Source organism: Mustela putorius, unplaced genomic scaffold (assembly GCF_011764305.1).
Source record: "Mustela putorius furo isolate JIRA1106 unplaced genomic scaffold, ASM1176430v1.1 tig00000083_pilon_pilon_pilon, whole genome shotgun sequence".
NCBI lineage: Eukaryota > Metazoa > Chordata > Mammalia > Carnivora > Mustelidae > Mustela > Mustela putorius.
This window is the reverse complement of record NW_025421273.1, coordinates 13036126-13060793: the sequence shown is the minus strand read 5'-3', so window position 1 is coordinate 13060793 and position 24668 is coordinate 13036126.

The following is a 24668-nucleotide window of genomic DNA, read 5'->3' as shown; positions in this document are numbered from 1 at the left end:
CCGTAGTTTAATAAAAGTGTTGTCCGGACATGAAAGCCTGGATCTAGATCTCTGTGCCTGGTTATGTAAGATGCTTACGTTAGGAGAAGTGGGTGATGGGCTTAGGGGAACTGTCTCGTCTAGGCACTGGTCTTGTAACTCTTTGGTAAACCTAACATTGTTTCCTGGTAACAAGTGAAGAAGTTTTTGCACTTCCTGGTAAGAAGGAAGAATTTGGAGTAGGCACACAACCTAATTTCAAGACTTACTGTAAAACTAGAGCAATCAAGCCCACGGGATATTGGCCAAAAGATAGACACATAGATCAGTGGGACAGAATAGAAGGTCCAGAAACAGAGCCACACACTCATGTTTTGCCGGAGCGACCCGACAGTCACACACAGTACAATGAGACACCCTCCATACCTCACGCCTTATAAAAAATTAACTCAAAATGCATTATGAGCCCAAACGTAAAATGGAAAACTATAAAACTTGTAGAAGAAAATATTCATGACCTTGGATGGTGAAGTTTTCTCAGCTACATCAATAAAAGAACGATCCGTAACAGGAAAAAACAAATACTAAATTTGGCCATATCAAAATGTTTCAAAATTCACTTTGCAAGATATATTATTTAGAGAGTGAAAGACAAACCACAGCCTGGAAGAAGTTATTTGCAAATCACATAGCTGCTAAAAGACGTGTATCTGGATCATGTAGGGAGCTCTCAAAGTTCAGTAAGAGTTAAACAGACGTGTGTAGCCGATCCGCCCACAAATACACCCTCGGTGTTACGCATTAGGGAACACACATTAAAGTCCCCAAGATGATGTCACCACTCCACAAGGATCAGGGTCACTAAAATTTAGGACGCTGATGATACCAGGTGCTGGCAAGGGTAAAGAGGAACCAGAACTCTTAGACGCTGCAGGTGGGAATATTCGGAAACAGTTTGGCCATTTCTTCTAAATTCAATACACATTTGCCATAGGGCCCAAACAATCACGGCCCCAGGCACTCACTCAACGGCAGTGAAAGCCCCATGTTCCCTGTGTGCCCCATCATTGCTCAAAACTAGAACCACCCCAGGGTGCCTGGGTGGCTCAGTTGGTTAAGCGTCTGCCTTCCGCTCAGGTCATGATCCTGGAGTCCTGGGATCAAGTCCCGCATTGGGTTCCCAGCTCCACGGGGAGTCTGCTTCTCCCTCTGACCTTCTCCCCTCTCATGCTCTCTCTCACTGTCTGTCTCTCAAATACATAAATAAACAAATAAATCTTTAAAAAAAAAGAAAGAAAGAAAGAAAGAAAACGTAGAACCACCCACATCGCCCTCCTGTGAAGGCTGAACTTGCAGACTCTGATGCTTCCATACAGTCCCATAGACTCAGCAGAGCAACGAACTATTAATTCACAAACATGGCAGGGCTGAATCTCAGAGGCATGACGGCCAGCCAGGGAAGCCGGATCAAAGCCAGCTGGCGTGTGGTCCCATTTATAGGACGTTCTGCGAAAGGAGGACGGTAGGGAGAGAGAAAAGACTGCACCTGCCCTGGGTGAAGGGTCAGGGAGGGGAACTTGGGTCTGGGGAGCGGGGGTTGGGGGTGATGCAAGGGAGCTGTTCTGGTTTGCATGCATTTTTTTGCACGCATTTTTTGAAACTACAGCTTCAGGCAAAAAAGAGCCAGTTTTGCTGTGTGCAAGTTAAGCATAATTTCACAAGATTTTAAACGTAATTTCTGGTTTGCGTCTTTCTGGCTTACCCTAGCACCAGAACATCTTCTGGTGGAGGGTCAGGAATGAGAAGAGGACGTGGAGGGGGCGGTTCTGTGCCCAGAGCCACCCCGCAGAGAGCCAGGTCTCTGCCTGGTTTCTGACTCCCTTTGCTGCAGCCCACTCTCATGGCCCCTGCTCTGGCCCAGCCTGAACTTCTGCAAAGGGCATCGTCCTCTGGATTGTCCACACCTCGCTCTCTACTTCTTGGTGGTGATGTCCCCACTCACCTTGGAGACCTGTCCCTCTCAAACTCTCCCTCCGGGGACCCCACCAACCATGCTTCCCACACACCTGGCCAGAAAGGACACGTGACCTGGATAGGCTAGTCAGAAGCCTGCTCTGGCCTTTTCTCTACAGCCGTGGAGAGACCGAAGGCCTCTGTTTTCTGTGGATTTGGGCCATCAGGGCACGACGTGGTGGCTAGCTCCATGGCCATTTGGAAGGGCCAGAAGGGCCAGAAGGGCCCCTGAGATCGGCTGAGGCGGGGAAGGCCCTGGTTCCAGTCTGGCCGGGGCCTGCTCCTTCCTACCCTGGCCCTGAAAGCCACGTCTATCCATTCTGGTCCAGAGCAAGTGAGGCCCTGCAGGGATCAGACTCACTCTGCCGCTGGTCCCGCTCCACGAGCTGCTCCATGATTCCTACAAGTGTGCCTTTCCCTCCAGGCAGTAACCCAAGCTTGCAGCCTCCCTGGATAGGGGGTACATGGGCAGGTGGACCAAAGGAGGGAAGCCTCCATGAGCAGGATCCCGGAGCAAACCTCTGCACAGACCTGCCAGCCAGTCCAAGGCCGGGGCCAGCATACCAGGAGGACCAGACTTGCCCAGCTCAGACCCAGCTGCAGCCCTCCCCAGAGACCCTTCATGGCCCCTTCCCGACCCCATTAATTGGGCCACATCTGGTGATTAATGGTTGCCTCTGCTCCCACCTCCCTTTAGAGCCCACCCCTCGGCCTTCTGGGGCCCCAGCCAATCCTCTGAGCTTCTCCCTCATGATGCGATGTGCCCACCAGATGTGGCTGGCCAGGCCAGTCTCCTGCCCATCTGTGGCCCAGCCTGCCGAGTTCACCCAAAAGCCCCACCCCCCTGTGTGTGCAGATACTGGGCACGCACCCCACCCGCTCAGAACAGACTCTAGAATCCCGCTTGGGTTGGGAGAGTCGGTGCCAGTCCACACCAGCAACACTACCCAAGCCCTGAGTGTAGACCCTGCCAGCATGCGGCCCAGGGCCTGAAGTGACATGGGTTTGGGGGGTGACACGGGTCCCCAGACACACTCGTCGCCCTGTGGGGGTGGGGCGGGCGTAGGGGCACAGATGATGGCACCGCAGGGATGTGCCATGGGGTGGCCACCACAGCCCATCCTGCAGCTCAAGAGAGTAGAAGCAGTTTCACTCGGGACGGTGAGCTGGGTGGGTGACTCCTTATTGTGATCCGCAGTGCAAGGGGGCGTCCAGGGACCCCTTCAACAGTGCCTCACGGCCAGCTTAGGCACAAAACACAAGAGGAAAATGTTCACGTTCCTTCTCAATGTCCTTCGCTCGGATTTCTCTTGAATGCGGAGGAAATGTTACTGGCAGTGTTATATGAATTCAACACGTAAAACTGTCCACCTTTTTGTCATAATTTTACAAGACAAAGAAAATACAATAGCTGTCCTTCTCCAGGCCCTGCATGGAGCCCAGGGCCACTCAGGTGGCCTCATGCTCTCGTGTGGCGAGGAGCAGGGTGGGTGGTCACAGAAGGCCTGCCAGTGATAGAACAATGACAAGTAGCCAGACACTTCAGGTCCTGGGTGGAATGTTCCAGACAGTGGTGGGGAGAAGACCAAGTCCCCGGGTGGAAAATGAAGTGTGTGGAGGTTCAGGGTGCAGCCCGGAGGCCCGTGTGGATGAGGAAACGGCGGTAGGAGCTGAGGCCAAGGGCCCTGGTCTGACCCTAGGATCGTTTAGCGCAGTGGGGGTGTTCTGAGCCGGGGCAGTGGCCTCTGAAGCCCACAGCCTCCAGACCTGCACACCAAGCAGCCTCCTCTCCTCGCCGGGGGTGAGGGGCTGCCTGACATTCCGGAAGCCGAGGACCTCAGTGCTCAGCTGCGGGCATTTGGCAGACTTGTTGCTGGCATGACGGGGGTCCTGTGGGGTCCTGTGACACTTAGGAGGGAAGCCAGAGTCCTCGGGGAGCAATTGAACACTTCTGAGCACTTTGGAGACGTGACCAGCCCCCTCCAGAGACGTGGCCTCTTCCCTAGATGAGCTCCTTCCGACAGGCTAGAGTGGAAGGCTCGGGTACTGGGGTCCACAGCTGGGATGAGGGAAATTAGCCCGTGCTCATTAACACGAGGCCGTGTGAAGATAATGTGCTCTCAAGGAAATGAGATCGATCCGCCCCGTCTGGGAATTCTCGCCTTTTTAAATCCAAGGCCAAGAGGCTGGGGTCTGCTGGGGTCTCTGGGCCATTCGGACTCACTGGGTTGCCACTCGGACTTCAAATAAGCTGGCACCAAAGTCTCTGCTGGCCATGCCCGTGCAGGGTGGGTCTTCCTGTTTCAGGCTGAACACCTGTCTCAGGCGGAACACCCATGAAGGAGCTAAGTATCTCCTTTGCATTCATCCTTTCTAGAAAGCTGTCCTGTGTTAGTGTTGATTTCTGCCTTCCCACCTCCACCACCACCCTCCAGCTGGGCCTGGAGTCCCCCATAAAATGGGCTGTCTCCCTCTTTCCCTAGAAGGGAGAGGATGCGTGAGCCCACCTCACCCAGAATCTCATTTCTGGACCCACCCCCAGTTCATGCATTCCTCAGAGCAGTGGTTCTCATGCCGGGCGACCGTCCCTGGGGACACTGGGCAATGCTGGACCCATTCCTGGTTGTCACGGCTGGGGTTACTCCTGGCATTTGATGGACAGAGGCTGGGGTGCTGCTCGATGTCCTAGAACACACAGAACCACCCCTGCCATGAAGGAGCTCCCACCCTCGGACATCAGCGGCGCAGAGCAGGAGAAGCCTGGGGAAGGCGACAGCGTCTCTGGGCCCCTCTGCGGGCGGGCCGCCTGACCAAGTCCCGGGCTGTCAGTTCCACTCTTCAGTAAGGGATCCAGTTGCTCAGAGGACCCAGAGGACACCCCCAGCCCCACGCTGCCATGCTGCCATTCTGTCATTCTGCCCCAATGGGACACAGTCCTCAATGACATCTAGGTCAACTGTCCAGGTGAGTCAGGTTGGGCCCGAGATGAGACAGTTGTGTCCTGCTCTAGAGGAGAGTTTGCCACACGTGGCCAGAAGGACCAGACAGAGCTGATGTGACCGTGGTTACAGCGAAACGACTATTTACTGATGACTGGCTGTGTGTGTGAGCCCAGACTCAGAGCCTCACTCACTACGAGCTCTCCCGCAGTCCCATGGCCACCTGGTCACCTAGCATCACGTCTGTCCTGGCCCAGAGTGGCACAGGACTATCCGAGGCAGGTCAGACCTGACCCAACGGCATGCATGACAAGGCTGCCTGAGCCATCACTCTTCACCAGTGACAGCAGTCATCCCGCAGCTGTGCTCTTCAGCACAGGGAGGCCAGTCTCCTGTGAGCGACGGGCCCCACTGTCATTTCCGGCCGCTTGCCAAAGAGGCCATCAGGAAGAGAGGTGGGCACGTTGAGCCTGAGCTCGGGCCCCAGAGGTGCAGCAAGGCCCGGGGAGCAGGAGCCCCCCGCCTACCTGCCTCCACCCCCCACACACCCAGGCCAGGATGTGCTTGGCCACATGGCAGCAGTTGCCTGTCCAGTTTGCCCGTGATGCCCGGCTGATCACAGGGGAACTCCCTTGACCAGAGAAGAGGAGGAGAGAGTGTGGAGTGTGTCCCACGCCGGGCGTCATGGTGCTGGCCACCACTTGTCTGTTCACACTGGGCAGCCATGCAGGGCGGGTCTTCCTCTGCCTGTTGGGTTCATTGACCCATTCAGTCAGCCCCTACAGGTGACGGGTGCTGGGGATGGATACAGCAGGGCTCAAGACAGCTGTGGTCCCTGCCCATGGCCCTCCCAGCCCAGAGGACAGCAGGGAAGCACGGCGGAGGAGGAGCCCTGGCCCAGAGGCCAGGGACCTGCCCGAACACGGCCCAGAGGGATAGAGTGATATTTGAAGCCAGGCCCATGGACTCAAGGCCACACCCAGGCCTCAGCTCTGGCTCCCTCCTCCCCGAAGGATCCAGTCTATCCTCATACCTCCCAGCTGCTCCTCGCCGCACACTGGCACGCTGCCCCCGCCCCTCAGGTCTCTTGCGCTGCTGTTCCCACTTCTTCTCTCTCCCAGCCAGCCTTCTACGGAACCTGCGGAGTCCAGCCCGGGACCAGCCCTCCCGCCCGGCACCGCCGCTGCGTCTGTCCCTGGGGCCCCGGAGAACCTGAGGTGGAGGACTTTACTGGTAGGACGGTCATTTACCATTTCTTGGGGTTTTGATTAATCTGGAACTTATTAAAGTTCACATTGAAGTCATATATTCAAAAAGCCATCACCCTCCAAACTGGTGAAAACCTCATTACATTTCCTACAAAGCTGGCTTGCTGAATAGCAAAGAGAGCTTTCATGTGTCTCCTAATTAGTATCTGAGTCCCTCAATGCGGGCACACTGAGCCCACATGAACAAGTAGCCCACCCCACAAACACGTTAATTAGATTTTTCAAATTGCGTTTGTAAGTTAGTATTTCTAGGTTGCTTTACTGGTCTTCCAAGAATTCCAAATGCCCTTTGGGGCATTCCTATAGACCAAACTCAGAGACCTTCCCAAGCACTTAAACGGCCCCTGGAATATTAGTACAGTAAATCAGAGCCGTTGCTAAAGCCACTTGTAAATCTTGTCAAATCCTCTCAGTCCTTCGTGCTTAAGATCCCACCACACTCGACGTGGCCTCGTCACACAGAGCTGGTCACACTTTACTCCTGCTCATGCATCCTGGTTTCCCTTTCTGCTCAGAATAAATCCCAAAGCCCTTACCTGAACCCAAGGGCTGTCAACGTCAGCTCCTGCACGCACCCCCTCACCCCTACACCCACTCCTCACCTCCCATCATACCCTCACCATGCACCCCCCCCGCCCCCCCACCCCCTTCACGTCCCCCCTGCCTGCGTATATTTCACACGCCACAGAGCAGGCTAGGCAACTCTTGCGGGTTTCCTGATTGTCCCCTCCCCTGCAGGCCAGCTCCCCCAGGGCAGCGCCTCTGTGTTCACAGCCATGTCCGGGGCCACCGAGGAAGGCATCTGGACACAAGAGGCATCAGTAGGTCTTGGTCGGCGGAATGACAAGATGAATCAGCCCTCCTCCCTGATTCCAGGCGTGGTCTCGCATCCCTGTCCCTGCTCCCTTCTCTGTCCCCAGCTCAGAACGTCAGGCACCTGATGGAGGCATCAGGGATGGACAGATCCATCATGCCAGACGGGCTGGGGTCCCCGCATCCACACCCAAACTATGATGCAGGAAGTCAGCAGTCAGATGCACAAGACCAGGACTGGGACCACCACGGCCTCCTCCCAGCGCCTGTCTCCAGGCCCCATATTGCCAAACAGGGGATCCTAAACACCCCCCGGCACTCCAACTCCAGCCAGACCATGCCCGGTGTTTCTGCCTTCCTGCACAGCTTGACCTGGCGGCAGGCCCAGGCTGATGATGGGTACAAGTGCCCCACACCCCTCTGCCCTGGCCTGGCTCTGGGGCTCAGCCGCACGCTGACACTCCGCCCCGTCGATCTGTGCTACCTACCAGGTGGGCTGGGAACCCCTGATTCCAGGTTAAGGGAGACCCTTGGCTCGGAAGTGGGACCCCAGTGGGGCTCACAGGGGAACTGGGTCAGGAGGATGGTCAAGGAGTCCAGAGGTTGAAAGCGCCGCAGGATGGGGAGACCATTGGGTGGTGGCTCTCCTGGCCATTGTCAGACACAGGTATGCTCGTGTTAGCTTATATTCTGCATATCGTGTTCCGTGACTAGAAAATGCCATTCCAGTCACGGGGAGGAACGGGGGTCCTCTCGGGCCCTAAAATGAGGGAGCCAGGCCAGTGAGTTCCAGGCACCTCTCCAGGCTAGGCCAGGTCGCAAAGCCGGGCAGGGGTTCTGCGAGGAGAGTGTGCAGGCCAGACACATACAAGCCAAGGGGAGGCCTTAGAGGAAACTGGCCCTGCCCACACCATGATCTTGGGCCTGGGAGCCAACACTGTGTCAACAGCCTTGTGCCACGGCGGCCAAGCAAGCCTCGTCCGCCAGCACCGTGTGCATCCGTTTGTTCTTCCCAGGCCTGGCCCTCACCCTTCTCCTCCAGAATCTGCTCCTCCTCTGACCTCTGGAGGGCTTGGGGTTCTCCTGGGACTTGAGACCATCAGACCATCCTGCTTTTCCTCTGTGGGTCGCCAGCCCCTCCCTGCAGGCTGTGTCTCCTAGTGACGGTCCTGAGCGTCCTGCGTGCGCCCGGCACAGAATGACACAAAAGCCTCTAGACATCCTTCTGAGTCTGTCCGAAGACCTGCCGTGTACTAGGCACGCAACACCTCACTCGATATCCATGTATCCTCCCCTCCAGTGCCGTACATGGGACAGCCCCGACCCCTGGGCTGGTGCGCGGCCGGAGAGCCCCTACCCAGCCCCTCATCTGGAAGCCACTGCCAGCTGCTGCACCACCACCTGCTCCTGCCAGCCTGGCCCGGCCGTGGCTGAAGGCAGGGGTGCCACTTTGCCAAAGTGTGGACTGCACAGAGCAGAGGGCAGATGTTGCCAGAAGGCAAGTTTTAATTCCAAATTTTGAAGGCTTTTTGGCCTGTTATTAGGCTGCTGGAAATAGGTTTTCCATCAACTAGAGAATCATTGTGTCTGTTTCTCCACCCTGTTTTGTGATTTTTTTCCCCCAAATACTCATCTTTAGAATTGCACGAGATAATTTCATCTTTGAACAAAGAGCCAGATTCATAAACTGGGGAAGGTCCTCAGGCTTCCCAGGCAGACACAGGGAGGGAGCAAGGGAGGGAGTGAGAACACAGAGGTCAAGAGCAGGGGCTTTCTAGCCAGAGTGTGGGGTTGAAAGCCTAGGTGGGACCCAGTAGCTGTGTGAGTCTGGGCATGGCCTAACCTCTCTGTGCCTCAGTTTCCTCGTCTGCAAGATGGGAACAACGAATGACAGGGCTGCTTTGAGCTCAGGGAAATTGAGGTACATAAGGCACTCGGGCCAGGCAGCGACCGGGGTGTCCGCAGAGGTTAGCCATGCTCCCAGCGACTTCCTCCGCAGACAAGGGGTGAGTACACAGTAGGCACCAAACAGAGTGGGAGGCCTGGGGCATGCCCCTCCCCACGCTCTGGTGGAGACTCCAGGAAAAGCTCAAACTTGTCTTCAAGGAGTACAGGGTGTGGTGTCGAGGGCAGAGCAGCCAGTGGGGAGTGGAGGGCTCCCTCCTGGGCTGCCCCCTTTGCTCCTGGGTCCCAGTTATCTAGATGTAGGAGGAGTGAGGTTTGTAACTTGGGAGCTCTCTCCTTCTTTAGGCAAGAATGTACTGAGCACCCAGTTTGGGGGGGAGCCTGTGAGGGACACTGGAGACAGAGGGGGAGGGGGACCTTGTCACACGGTGCTCACGGCAGGTGGTGGAGACAGGCTGGTAACAGGTGACAGAGCCCCATGGGATGGACTCCTGGATGCAGAGGTGCAGGGGCTGTGGGCCAGAGTGGGCGAACCACACCGGGAAGCAAGGCCATGTGAGATGCTGTCATCATCTGGGAGCAGTGAGGATGGAGCTCTGAAACCTTCCTGCCATTTGATCCAGAATGTTCCTCCTCCTGTGTGGTTTGCAGATAGGGAAGCCGTGTGAGGTCTTGCCGTTTGGGTTTTGGCTCCTGCACGACTTCCCAGCGGTGAGCCCGGCCCGGGACCTCCTTCTTTCTTGGCTTCCTCATCTCAGATGTGTCCGGCACACAGCCATAAACACACATCTATAAACATCCAGAACTGTGTTTAGTCAGTGGTTATGGGACGTAGGGAGCTGGAAGGCATGAAGGCCATAACAGCTCTGACAGGTAGTGAGCTCCTGGTCAGGGGAAGCATGCAAGCAAGTGCACAACTGGGCATCGCCCCACCTGCGCGGCCTCCAAGAAGGTCTGTTCTCACCCAGGAGCTCGTGAGTCCATGAATCTGAAATTTGGGGATTCTACCAACATGGATTAAAAGCCTATTGTGTGCACAGTTCCCGCGGGGAAGAGCAGTGACTCACAGGGCTCCGTCCAGGTCAAGCTCAGACATAAACTGATGGGCAGTCACCTATGGAGGGAGACCGCCCAGGGTTCTGAGTCTGTGACTTCAGGATCTTACATCACTGTTCCACAGTAGTTACTATTTCTTGAGCACCTGCTGTATACCATTGTGCATGGCCTATGCCAGGTGCGGGATCTACGTTGTTTCGTCCATCCCCCTGCCCAAGGGCTGGGGGGTGGGTAAGCGAGGACCCAGGGGTGCTGAAAGACCAGGTGGAGGGCGGGAGGACTTTTTGTGTAGGATTCCCAGACCTGTTAGGCACACACCTCTCTTCCCCTGTGATTCCTGCCCCTTTGCACCTATTCTTCCAAACTGCTGTGGCTCGAAGCTTTCGTATCCGTAAAGCCTGGCCCCTGTGGTTTGGAAGTGCCAGCTCCTGGCGCTGGGGCCCTCTGGGCTATTGTGCTCAGCCCCTGGAGTGGGCCGGAGCCGATTAATTGTTCATAAAGCACTTAGACACTCTCAGGCGACAAGAGCCGTGTCACACCAGCATGACTTCATTACCATCCCTTGGAGACGGATCCATCCGTGAGTGAGCTCTGGAAACAGGCCTGGGAGCCACGGCTGGCCCTTGCCAGGGCGGCCCTGGGGATTGCGGGCAAGTCACTTAACTCCTCTCAGCCCTCCCGGGGCACCAAGGGGCTCCTGAGAGCAGAAAGCCCCGCCACCGTTCATGGGAGCACCCCTCTCTGCCTTTGTTTGCCTCACCATGTGCGTGCCCCGTACAGCTGGCCTGTCCTGCATGGGATGCACAGTGTCCACAGACCCGCGACAGGCCTCATGGGTGCTGCTTCTGACCATGCACTGGTCCGCAAACCCCTCCCCTGCGGGCACCGGCAAGGTGAAGCTCCAGGTGTGGGTCCCTCCACCCCGCCCTCCTTCCCTTTAGCAGGCAAACCTCACAGCCCCTGTTAGGAACCAAGCCGGAAGCAGCCTCAGGACGCTGGGACGGGGAGCTGGACACCAGCTGGTCATCTGGGAGCCCAGCCTATAGCATCCATGGCCGCACACTGGGGCACTTGTGACAAGCACTGGGGTCAGGAGTGGGAGCAGGCCTACAGAGGGGGACACAGGGAAGGGATGCGACACACCCCCTTCCTTTGTCGAATCCCTCCCCCCAGGGTCTGCACTGGGAGGCAAAGCACTTTATGATTGTTCATCCATTCATTGGCATGGCCTCTGGAGGCACCTCTCTTCCTCCCTCCTCTGCAGACCCAGAGTGGAGCACTTCTCTGGGCTCTCGCGGAGACCCCCTCCCTCCTCTCCTGAAGGGAGCCCCTCCAGGCCAGGAGACCTCCATGAGCCTTGCTGCCTGGCAGAGGCGGCGGAGTCCCTACCAGCTCCAAGGGAGGCAGCCCAGACCGCCATCATCTCTACCCTTCTGAGTCTTAGAGCATTTGCGATTCTCCTGGGAACGCCCCAGCTGGTGCCCCTGTCCCTGCCCCGGCCAATCCATCACTGTCTCCCAGTGCTTGTCTGGTGCCCGCCTGGGACACGTGAGGTGGACGTTCTGGGGCAGACCCCTGGTTCATTCCCCAGCTCCCCACCACCTGGCCACAGGACCTCAGCATGACCCTTGGTCATTGTTTCGTCCCTCCCTTTGTCTGTCTGCTAAGTGGACCCTAATCCCCCAGGCAAGAGTAGGTGTGAAGTTGCTGTGAGATCCTCCAGGGAAGTGACCTAGCATGGTGTGAGCCCCAGCACGGCTCTCTGTGACCCCAGACACTTCCCTCCAACCCTTGAACCTCAGTTTCCAGCAGGAGGGCCCTGCCAGCCAGCCACGTTCACCCATTCTCCCAATGGTAATGGAGGCAGGGAGCCTGGGCAGGGCTGGGACCCACATCTCAGCCCATCATGGTGTCTGTCAGGCACTAGGGACAAAGCTCAGGGCTCCCTCACAGCCAGCAGGGCTGGTCCCTTCCCCTCTCCTTGTTTCCAGGCCCCAGGGGGCCAGTCCCATCCATTCACTTCTCTGGGTCTTGACTGAGCTGGGCCCGCCTGATGAAATCCATCCCCTCCTCCAGGATGGACCCCTCTTCCCACCTGTCCCCAGCTGCTGGACCCACCACATGGTACAGGCTCCCCAAGACCAGGGCTGTTGACTCCCAGCTTCTCACAGGCACGCTTGTTCCCTCCCTAAGAGCCCATGAGTGGTCGCCCATGCCACGGCCCCTACAGGCCCCTCAGAGCCCTCGCCTCCCTTCCCCAGCCCTCTGGCCCCTGGAGGCTGGTCTGAGAAGCACCCAGAGCACCCCTGCAGCTGCTGGCTGGATGCAGCTGGTGGAGACTTGCAGGGATGAGCAGGCATGCTCTCCCTGCTGCCAAGTGCAGACCTCAGAAGCTGCTTACCGAGTGTCTCCTGTGTGCTGGGGCCAGGGATGGTCCTGGGCCTGCCATTCCACAGCACTCGGGCAGTGTACCTCATGACTCTGGGCTGGGGATGGTGGCAGCCCCTGTTAGGAGGAGTGCTCCTGAAAGTTAGGTGATGGGAAGCCACAGGGATACTGCTGGCCCAGGGGAGCACTCTGCCCAAGGGGGCACTCAGCCCAGGGGAGCACTCAGGCCAGGCCAGGGGAGCACTCTGCCCGGCGGGTACTCAGCTCAGGGGAGCACTCTGCCCAGGGGAGCATTCTGGCCCACGGGAACACTCTGGCCCAGGGGAGCACTCAGCCCAGGGGAGTACTCAGCCCAAGGGAACACTCTGGCCCAGCGGGTACTCAGCTCAAGGGAGCATTCAGCCCAGGGAAGCACTCTGCCCAGGGGAGCACGTTGCCCAGGGGAGCATTCTGGCCCAGGGGACCACTCTGGCCCAGGGGACGACTCTGTCCAGAGGAGCACTCAGCCCAGGGGAGCACTCAGATCAGGGGAGCTTCTAGCTGGCAGGAGAGGGGCCAAGTTTGCCCCATCTACAGAGAACCACAAGCCCCCAGCCCCCAGGCAGGAAGGGCGTCTTGCCAGCCCCAGCCCTTATCCCTCATCCCTCCCTCTCCATCCTGCATGGGGCTCCTCCTCTCACCTGGAAGGGTGAGTAGATGTGAGAGCTTGCTTGTGACTGCCCCAGCCGGCCACAAACACAGTGCTTGGGGTCCTGGGAAGTGGCCAGTCACCCCTCCTGCTTCAGTGCCCCAAGCCCGCGTGGGAACAGTCCTCTCTGCTTAGTGGTGCTCACAGGGAAGTGGGAATGGTGATTGGCTGAGAGCCTGGGGTCTGGGGGACGGCCCTCTCTGTCCCGTTGCTTGTGACAGTGGCGTTGGGAACACACAGGTGGCAACACTGGAGGGGTGCCATCCCTGGCTCCCTTCCATGCATGCAGTCCCCAGCACCCGCACCCAGGACAGGACCTGGTACACGGCCCAGCCCCACCAGGCAGGAAGTTAGAACAGGCTGCCAGGGCCCACTGTGGGGGTCCTGCCTCCTGAACCAGGAGCACCATGGGATGAGTGTGCTGGGCTTCAGCGCAGTGTGTGACTCTCCCCTCTTGCGTGCTGACACCCGGGGGCCAGACAGCTCCCTCGCTGAGCAAGGCAGGGGGTCAGCAGCCGCTGAAGGTCCCACCTAGGCTTCACCAAGGGTGATGAAAATCCTATAATTGCCCCCATTAGGCCCCTCTCCCAGCATGAGCACCAGGCAGAGGTGAATACAAGTCATTTGCTAAATGGTCAGAAAGTAGACAGGTCAGGTTACGCCAGGCGTGTTTCAGGAGACGTGGATGACTTGAGAACCCGCTGCGGGGCAGGGCTGTGGGGGGAGGGGGGGCGGGTGGTGATTGCGTTCCTACTGTGTGCCAGCCCCACGCTGCCCTGCAGGCCATGGCCACGTGCCCTCTAGGGTGGGCCATAGAGTTTCATGTTGTATGGACAACTTGGGGAGCAGGTGGAGGCTCAAGATCAAAAGGGAACGCAGAGAATGCCAAGGTCCTGAGGCAGAGCAGGGCCTTCAGCCAAACCAGAGGGAAAGGGAGGCAAGGCAATGGGGAGGGAGGGCCTTAGAATCAGCCATCCCACTGCCCTCTCCTGAGTCTGCTGGGCCCAGGGTGGGGACAGGAGGGGACCACCAGCATCGCCGTCCACAACCTTCATGTCAGCATGTGACATGCCTGGTGGGGGCAGGGTTGAGGACCAGGCAGAGGGCACCTGCCAGCTGCATCCGACCCTCCCTGCGTTGCCCACTGCAGGCAGTTTGGCCCACTGCTCCATCCCTTGGCTCCAGCAGACGCCCCCCAAAACCCCATCTCCTGAATTGTCCCCTTTCTGCCTGACTTCCCGCCCCACCTTGCAAGCATGCCACAGAACCGGTGTGAGGGTGACCAGTAGTGCCCCCTGATCCACCCCACCTGAGGTGGCTCCACCCTCTGTCCCTCCCCTCCTCCCCTCCCCTCTCTCTCCCTGGGACCCACCCCAAGAGAGCTTCACCCCTACCACGGCTCTGGCCAGTGCATATTCTTAGTCTCCCTGGACCCTACTCTGACACCTTGGGCCAAGTTCACCCACTCATCCGTGGACCCCACATGAAGATGGGGATCTGGCGGCATCACCCGCTGAATATGTCCAACACGAAACACCTGATCTCCCCCCAGCCTGCCTTCCCTCCATTTACTTGTCCAGGAAAAGGCGGGACCGATTCTAGAAAGTGCTGCCTTTCGGTCCTTAAGTCTGAGTCCCTGGAATCCAGGCTCTGCTGTTAGCATCACATCAGTGGCCAGTCCTCGGTCACTACCTGGCCTGCAACGTTTCCATGTGATCTGTGAGGCCCCAGAGACTGCTGCCGACTGGTCCCCACATAGATGTGATGGACCAGAGAGGTGAAGGGGAGTGGCCAAGAAGGATGGAGGAAGAGAGGTCCAGAGGACAGTGAGGGGGCCTGATGGATGGGTGACGTGCCAGTGGGAACTCAGTCATTCACTGATGCATTCATTCCTGCCCTAAGCTTTCACCGGGTAACCCCTGAGTGCAAGCGTTCACGGAGCATCTCCCAGCACAAGCGTTCACCGAGCACCTCCTTGCAAAGCGCCAGCCCTGGTGATGTGGGAGATGTGGACCCTGTGGTAGGAGGCTCGTGACCCCTTTGGCGATGTCATACTGACCAGGTGCCCTGGTGCTGTGTCGCTGCAGCAGTGGCAATGCACGCTCAGTGGACAGAGCCCACGGGGTGTATGTCTCGGGAAGGGACTTCCACCGCCGGGTCAAGGGTATCTCCATCTCAAAGAAACCCAGTTTGTCAAGGGAAGCCAGAGTTAGTAGTGGAAGCCTCCAAACCCCTCAGGAGCAGACAGGAAGGAGAGCCAGTGGGGCAGTGACTCATCCAGAATCTTCTACTGTTGCTGCTGCAGCCTGTCTCAGGTCCTGCCTCGGTGCCTATGACCCTTACAGCTCCCGAGGTGATGAGTGGCCATCTCTGTGCATCCCAGTGACCTCCAGGAACAACCACATCTCACGTGTGGGCCTCCCCCAGCCCAGCATGGCCCCGTCTGTGCTGGGGCTCAGGGGTGCCTCTGCATCAAATGGCACAGGGGCGCTCAAACTCCCTACTTCCCCAACAGGCCTGTCCTCCTCGTGTTTATGATGCGTTCATTCTCTTTGCTGAGTGCAGTGAGAGGCCAGGCTCTGGTGCGGGCTGCCGGTCCAGCCCCTCGGACTCGGTCAGCCCGAAGCCACTAACCAACCGCCTGGGTCTCCACCACAAACAGGATCTGCCACAGAGGTGGCTCTGCGGACAGGACATGTAGCCCAGCGATGTGCACTGAGCTCCTGGGGCCCAAGGCTCAGAAGGCAGACCAGCACAGAGTCGGGAGAAATGACTGGACGGCATCCGCAAATCCTGGGGGAAACAGTGGATGAGAGGAAGGAGTTTGAGAAAGAAATCTACGCACCAGGTCCTCACCTGTGCGTTTCCAGACCCCTTCTTGTGAAGGTCACCTTATTGTGCTTTACTGTGATAGAACGTCACCCAGCTGCAGAAAAGAGCATCATGTGGGATCTCAGTTGGCAGAAATCCTACAGGGACCCCAGCAGGAGACCTGGGGACCAGAATTAGCTTGGATCCTGCCAGTGGCGGTGGGGCCACACTGGTGGGGCCACTCAAGTGTGAGGACCCTAACTCAGGGCAGAGCCCAGAGGCTATGCAGGGGAAAGATGGGGTGGACAGGATGCCAGGAATGGATGTTCTGGGTCCAGACCTACGGGGGATGACCACAGCTGTCTCCCCCTTGTCAGCAGCCTATGTCTCCCTTGCAGAGGACGGAGCTAGGGCCAGGCTCCAGAGTCAGCCACCGTGGTAGGAAGCTGGCTCCACCTGGGCTGGAGTGGCCTGGCTGTCACCCTGGCCTCACATTCCCCATCCACCCTACAGGCGACAACGGCTCCTCTGATTGCCTGGGGTGGTCCCTGCCCCCCGAGACATGCTATGGTGTTCACCCACTGACCTGCTTCCTGCCCAGGCTGGGTCCTGTAGGCTGGAGGGTGGAGGGCACCTGCCAAAGGAGCAGCACAGTCACCGGGGAAGAACAGAGCTGGGCGGCTGGAGCAGCAGCTGGCCCAGGACCCCGAAACGCCTGGGAACAGTTGGGCTGCTCCCACGGCAGCTGGACACGCCTCCTGGCAGGCCTGGGGATGATAATTAAGAATCAGGTTTCCATCGAAAAGCTTTATTGCCGGGAGGGGTTGTAAATCAATAGACAACATTTTTATTGCAGAACGAAAATTAATTATTCAGTGTCGAACATGTTCTCGTTCACTTCGCTGCCGGTGGGGGTAGCTGCCCTTGGGGGTAGAGGGCAATCCCAGGGTGGCCGTGGAAAGGAGCTCCCAGAGCCCTCAGCACAGAGGGAGACAGCTCCAGAGTGGGCTCGCCAGCACCGGGGATCTGCGCGGAGGGGCACAGCCGCAGTTCCAGATGCTCTCCGATCTGAGGCTCTACACCAGGCACTCGAGGAGCCGGGCTCCCCCACCCTGTCCACCTACGATGCACACAGGTCAGGGAGGTGGCCAAGCTCGATGAGGCTGGCCCCGCGTGCAGCCTGACCCAGGTCACCTCCCATCCCCTTTCTCCACCGTCCCCATGCCCCTTCGGCCAGGGTTCGGCCAGCTGCGTCCTGCTAGGGGCCCAGTTAGGAGACCCCAGTGACTGCTCCCCTCTGTCGGTTTGCCTCTGACACTTCTGACCAGGGAGGGAGGTACTCAGAGGGCTCGGCCTGGGGGAGCAGGCGGTCATCATCCATTTGAGGATTTCAGTGACCACCCCACAGCGCCTTGACCTGGACCTGCTATCCCTGGTCCTCCCCGACATCACCGCCCCATGTGCAGAAATGCATGGACAAAGGCATGAACCATGAAATAAGCCCATCACTGCCTGGGCCAAGAGAGGCATGCCTGCCCTCTGAAAAGCGGGGTGTCCCATGAAGGGGTCAGAAGGGAGCTCACACCGGCTGCTTGGGCTCATTAATTCATCTCTGCGTTTGACCGGAATTAACTGGGGAGTGACTGGGGAGCAGAGCTCAGGTGGGGTTCACAGGCAGGTCGGAAATGTGTGTGAGGAGGGCAGTCGGGACGGGCTGCCCACAGAGGCCACAATGGACTCCAGAGGTAGAACTTGGCCTTGAGGAGGGCGGGAGCCCGAGGCACAGTCGGGAGAAGAGTCCGCTGCAAAGGGGGTGGGGTGGGGAGTCCGTGCTGCAGGGCCTGCAGAAGGGACAGTGAGGGCCCCAGGCTTGGGGTGGCCATAGTCTAAGAGCTGCAGGCATGGACCTGCCCCCAACAGGCCCCTGTCTGGGCCACTGTCCTCCTGACGAGCAGAGCGGGTGGAGGCTGGCCGAAGTTGCTCCGAGGGGGGTCAGACAGTGTGCCGAGGCTTGACAAGAGCAGAGTGACCATAGCAGGGACAAGGGAGAGACTTGGGACCCGGAGAGGGCTGGGCTCTGGGCGAGTGTGACCAAGGCCAGCCAGCCCAGGGGCCACTGCCCACAGAGCTTTGTTGCGGTTTTCATGTCATGCTGGGAGGCAGTGACCAGCACAGACATAGGCAGAGGGGAGGACCCTGCTGGGTCCTGGGCCATGTGATCATGCAAGAGGAGAGGAAAGAAGGTCTGGGGCAGGACCCCCAGAGGCAAGACCCAGGCTCCACGCAGGGTAGGGCGGCAGCTTGGATGCAACCCAGGAGAGCTGCATGGAGGAATTGCCCTCGCTTTGGTCACTGCCTCCAGAGTAGTGGGAGAGGTACATCGAGGACAGGGAGACAAAGGAGGCCCTTGCGAGCGGGTAGGTGGGCAGGGCACTTTGGGTCTGTCCCCACCTTGGCCGGACACTAAGTGCACCAAGTCAAGAGTTTCTCAACCTGGCCCATGAGGGGCGCTGGTCATTCTGGCCTCCCTGTAGACATGGACTGTGCAGCAGTGAGCCCTTCAGCAGGGGCTGGGATCTGCCCACTTCGTGGCCTTGCTCACGTGGCTGGACATCCCTGAGCCTCAGTTTCCTTCTCTTTGAAATGGGGTCCCTCCCTCCTGGGGTGGCCATGCAAACTTTCACATGCCCTTCAGCAGGAAAGAAGGTCAACGCCCCCACCTGCAATCCACAGAAACCGGACGCCTGTGGGCTTTTCAGAAACTTTAAGCTTCATCCAAGGAAGAGGCCAGCCCAGGGCACATCTGCTCATCGCTCCTCGTGTGAGAGGCTTGGGGAGGCGGTCGAGGGCCGGGCCATGCCCCTCTCTGTGTCACCGAGGCCTTGCGACAATCAGATATTAATATTTCCAACACCGTTATTTACAAACCTCCCTGGAGGCCGAACTGATGGCCTATCAGTGAACACACACAGCTAAAAAGACTCTATTGATCTGGGGGAGAAAGAAAGGTCACTTTTTTAAAAACCCAAACCTATAAAACACTGAAATCCATAACCCCCCAGTTCCTGGGCTGTCGAGTGACATCCAAGCCGGGCTGCGGTCTCTGAGTCCTGGTCAATACGGCTCCATTAAGGGCCACCCGCCCACACCCCTGCCTGCCCTGCCCAGGCCCCCACGGCCGTCCAGATTAACATGTGCCTTCACGTTTTAATTCCACGTCCATTAGTGTCACATTGCCGGCTGATCAGCCTGGCTATCGATCCTGAGAAGGGACTGCTCAGGAGGCCTGCACCCTGTTGGGGTCAGCGGAGGACACAGGGACAGCTCTACCAGCCTGAGGACAGAGGCCGGCGCGCCGCCCAGAGCCCACCCTTCTGCACAGAATCCAGTGCCGGCCTCGGGAGCCCCGGGGGGTGCCGTGTGAACCAGCCAAGAGCGCATGGGCCATCCTTCTGCGTCTTGCTCATGGAGCACCTCCAGGCCTCGGGCTACAACACCTGGCACCAGGCTCTGCAGAGGAGGGCACGTCTGTTGTGCATCTTTTCCCGCCCAGATCTCTGTCCCCTGTCTTGCAGGCGAGAATTCAAAGACTCTGAGAGTTCATCACCCCTGCCTGGCCCTTCCCTTTCTACCCCTGACCCTTCATGGCACAGCCCCCGAGATGCAGGGCAACATCAAAGATCATGAGCATTGTTCAAGAACTGTCATGGGGGCCCCCATGGTGGGTGCAGCTGGGGAGGGGACCGAGGTGCACCCGAGGCAGGTCCCACCTGTGTGGCCTTAGCATGCGACCTAAGCTCTCCTGGGCTGTGAAGGAAGGGCTGTGAGGGGGGCTGGCAGGCGTCAGGGGCCCCGCAGGACCTTCCTTCTGTCCCAGAGCCGTCCCCCAAAGCCTATGTGGCCATTTCCTGCTGGCAGGGAGAAACTCGAATTCTAGACCCTGTGCGTTGTACAAACTCTAGTGTTTCTATCACATTCCCTCATTTGGAAAATCATGTTGCTGCCATGACAGAGGTTTGGGGCAAGAGTTAGGATGTAAGGTGATCATGAGGATGGAACTTCCCAGCTCTAGACCCCAACAAAGCCCCTGGGGGTCCCAGGAAGGCTTGTCAAGAAATTCACCCACGCCAGGGAACAGTGATCATGACCTGGGCAGAAAGGCCCCAGGCCGGGAGGGACAGTCCAGCCTGGAATGTGGGTGCCTGCCCATGGCTTCATCCCAAGGAGGGTTTTCCAGAACATAGCCATCACCTATGGGGAGACAGGTGGTGTGAACGGGATCCCCCAGATCATGTCCACTCAGAACCTCAGAACGTGGCCTTATTTGGAAATAGGGTCTTTGCAGGTGTGACTACCCAGGATCTGGACCCACACGGAGCCACAGCTCCCAGGGCCTCCGCGGCCATCATGGAGACCCTGCCACGTGGTGTCACAGTCACGGAGTTCCTCACATCTGCTCTTGCATCCCTCGTGTGTCGCCCCCGCATGAACACAGCAAGGGCCAGCTGGGTGGGCCGCGGCACCTGCTTTGGTCGGCCTGGGGAGATGGCGGCCGGGTTCCCGCCCCACACAAGGCGGCGACTCCCCTCGCATCAGCAGCCACCTGCCCTGAGACCACGTGAGAGGACATCTGGAGGTGGACACCTGACCCAAACCCGACCCAGGGCCTTCATCACCCACCAAATACGTGCCCACCAGCCTCCAGGCTGGGGCGGCAGGAACAGAGGAAAATCAGGACCATTGCCCCTGGAGGAGGTCCCGGCTCATGGGATAAAACCTGACGATGGGCGGCAGGCGAGGCACAGATGGGCTGCTGCTGGCGCAATCAGCTCCAGAGGCTTTCAGTGAACACAGAAGCATGTGTGCAAACTCCATCCCCGGGGCGGCCCCAACGCCGGCACGTCCCCAGTCCGTGGCTGCCTCCTCTGCACGCTTTCTGAGACAGCCCGCCTCTCCTCCATGTTGGAGGTGGCCCCTGCCCCACCACTGCCATCTCACCCGTGGAACCAGGCCCCCACACCACACCCAGCTACACAGTGGCCCATGTATCGGACTGGCCGGTGATCAGCTACAAGCCGGAAGTTCTGTGGCTGGGAAGGGAAGAACGAAGTCCTGGGGACAACCAGGCGTGGTTGCCATGGCTGTTCTCCAGGTCCTGGGAGAAGAACCAGACCAGCCCCGATCCACTTCTGTGGGGTCCAGGGAACATGGGGGTCCGCAGGCCGCCGTGCTGTCTGCACAGCCAAGGACCCACCAGGGAAGGGCAGGTCAAGGCACAGATGCCTCCTCCAATCTGGGGTCTGAGCCAGTGAGCCACAAGCATCCTCATCCTCCTTTACAAGGTCAAGGTCGAGGACCTCAGTGACACCAGCTTTTTGGAAACAGAGGGTTGCCCAACCCTGTGAGTTAGGTGTTGCCCTTGAATCGTACACAAAAATAGGGCTAACAAGGCAAATTTTCTGTTAAGTGTATTTAGCCCCACACACAATAGAGAAACACCAGAGCACTTGGTCAGGGGAAGGCACCCAGCTCCCCGGAAGAGAGCCTGAGGGGGTGTGGGTTTCTGGGTGCGAGGGCCTGGGATCATCAAAAGGAAGTCAACCGTGGCTGGTGGACAAGGCCAGGGAGGCGGGGCAGGTGCAGAGCAAGAAGTTGGGACAAGGGAAGGGAGACTCAGCTCTGCTGGACCCTGGGGCATTTCATCAGTGCCACACACACCTTCCCCGGGACTGACACTCACCCCCTTGTCACAGATGATGACCCGGAGTCACATGCAGTGAGACTAGCCAGTCAGCCCCATGGAGGGGCCCTCGCTTCTCTCTTCCTGGGTCCCTCTATGTCCTAAGCCTGGGATCTGAGGACCTCCACCCAAGACCCCGTCTTCTGATGAAAGTGTGGAAACAGAGGAACCGGGGCTCCAGGACTGTCTGTCTTCACTGTCTGTCCCTGCAACAGGGTCAAACCTGGGGCCTGAGCTGGGGGAGAGAGAGAAGTGCCCGAAGATGGGTGGCTTCCTCTGGAAACTTGGAATGCCCCAGCACAGGTGCTGAGTGACTGGTGGTTCGGGTTCAAGATTCCCACCATTTGAACTTTGCTATCACACACTATCAGGACTATACCTTATTCAGAGATGAAGAGAGATTTGGGAGGGCTGGAGAGGACCACTCTCTGGCACTCTGGGGAGCCAGTGGTCCTGGCTGTGATCCAGGGATTGGGGCTGCAGTCAGGGGCTGGGACTATAGTCAGCTTCCAAGGGAGGCAGGGGCTGGGGCTGCCATCAGGAGCAGGGCAATCCAGGAGCTGGGGCTGCCATCAGAAGTGGGGAAATCCAGGGGCTGGGGCTGCCGTCAGGGGCTGGGGCTCTAGTCAAGTTCCAGGGGAGGGGGGGTGCTAATGCTGCCATCAGGAGCAGGGTGATCCAGGGCCTGGGGCTGCTGTCAGGGGCTAGGGCTACAGTCAGTTTCGAGGGAAGGTGGGGGCTGGGGCTGCAGGAAGAAAGGAGGAGCCCAAAGCTGCAGCCAGCTCCCTGCCCCACCTGCTGCCCGCAGCCAATCTCCTACCCCGAACTTCAACTTCGCACTGGAGCAACAGCCTCCTAGCTCGGAGCCCAGGTCATCTCAGCAGGCTCTATGCATTACAAAGCATGGAAATCAGTCACTTTTTGTATGTACCTGGTCCAATGTGAAACTCCTTCAGCAAACGGAGATGGGCTGGAATGGGAAAACGCTGAGATTTCTGGCTCTGCACAGGGGCCGGTTATTCCCACCCTTTCCAAAGTGCCGCTGTTGCGTCTTCTTCCGACGGACCGCCTGGCAGCTGAGTCCCCTCACCCTGGATCACTGACATTTGCCACCGGTGGATCAATGTCACCAAGGCCCCTGGGGAGGCCCCAGTCCCTGCTGCCCTCTCCAATTGCAGAACTAAAAGGCGAGGTTGCTATTGGTGTTCTAACAGGCCTGTCGCCCTGCTCTGGCCACACGGGGCTGACCGTCAGCGTGCTGGAGGACGGACAGCCGCTCCTCCATGGGGTTGGGCCTCAGAAGCTTCCGGGCAGCAGCTGCCGCCGGGTTCCCATCCCTGCTCCTGCAGGCCAGGGGCTGGACATGTAGGGCCTTGGAGCTTCAGGGGCCCAGCCTTGGTTCCGGGCCCAGAGGGGAAACTCGTGGCCCAGGGCAAGGGCGAAGGTTTGCCCTGAGCCACATAGCATGGAAATGAATGGTTGTAATTTTGTCAGTTTTTTGGGAATTCTTAAAATTCTTAAGCTTAGCACATAAGGTCCTTCATGAGGGAACCCTGCTTCCCAAATGCATCAGGAACCACTGACTGCATGCACACAACACACACATATGCACACACATGTGCACATGCACACACGAACTTCTACACAAGCACACATGCGTCTACACATGCACACACGTGTATGTGTGCACATGTTCTCACATGTGCACACGCACATGTGTGCACACATACACGTGCATGCATGCGTCTCAGACGTGCACATGCGTGCACATGCATATACTCACACTCCTACACATGCACACACATGTATGTGCATGGTGTACATGTTCACGTGTGCACATGAGCACTGCCACATGTGTGTGCATGCATGTGCACGCATGCTCCCACACATGCATGCACATGATGCTCTTGCACGTGCACACACTCACACATGCATGTGCGTGCACACATGTGCATGCGTGCACACACACACACAGACACACACTCGAATGATTGAGTTCCCCACTTCAGTTCAAGGTGTCTGCTGTCATCCACTGCCCAGACTTTGCAGAAGCTCCTCCCTCTGCCTCTAGAGACCTGTCTACTCCCTTCCTCTGCTCTATCAATCCCTGTCCCTTTTACAAAACCCAGCCCGGCAGTCACCTCAGCCACCCAGTGGGCAGGGGGCCTTCTCTGGGTACCCACCACCCCTGCATCCTTTCCTCCCTGCATGGGCCACCTCTGGGGTCCACCCGCCTGCCTCCACCATGAAACTGGGACTGCTTTAGAGCTGGGGCCACATCTCAGTGTCTTGTGCATCCTGGAGACTAGGGCTTAGTAGGTGCTCAATAAATACGGAATGTGTGGCCGTCTCCACCTCCTGCCAATGATAGAGTATCTAACCTGAAGACTTAGACTCTCGCCCCCCTGCTGGTTTTGCTGACCTGGGGGTGGGCCCAGAAGGCTGCACCCAGGTGGATCTGGGCCAGCTTCATATCTGAGTCTCCAGGTATCTGGGAAAAGGTTAGGGGGAAGGGCCACAGACCTTCTGTCCCCACCCCAGCTGCCAGGGCAGGGCCTGAGTGCAGGGAGTCTCCCCGTGAACAGACCCAGGTGGGCTCAGCACCTCTCACCAGGCCAGCCCTGCTGTCTCCCTCCAGCCTCCGCCAGCCCGGCTCCTCTAGGAGCAGAAAGCAGCCAGCCTCTTTGGTTCCTCCAGGGATGCCGTTCGGCCCCAGCAGAGTCGTCCTCCACGGTGGCCTCATTTCTCAAGATGTGCAGAGCCATGAGCCCGGGGTGAAGGGTCCCGTGCTCCAGGAAAGGGCCAGGAGAGCCTTGCGTGCCCTGTCTGAGAAGCCCTCGAGGCCCCGAGCTGAGGCTGGGATGGTTTGCACCCTCCGAGGGGCTCTGAGTCTGCGGTCCCTTTTGGAGTTGTGCACATGCTGACCGTCACTATAGCAGAGTCCCCGGACAAGGGGGATGGTTACAGGCCAAACAGCTCAAACAATAGTTATTCTCTCCCAGTTCTGGAGGCTGCAGGGGAAACCAAGGTGTCACAGGGCTGGTTTCTTCGGTGGCTGGGAAGGAGAC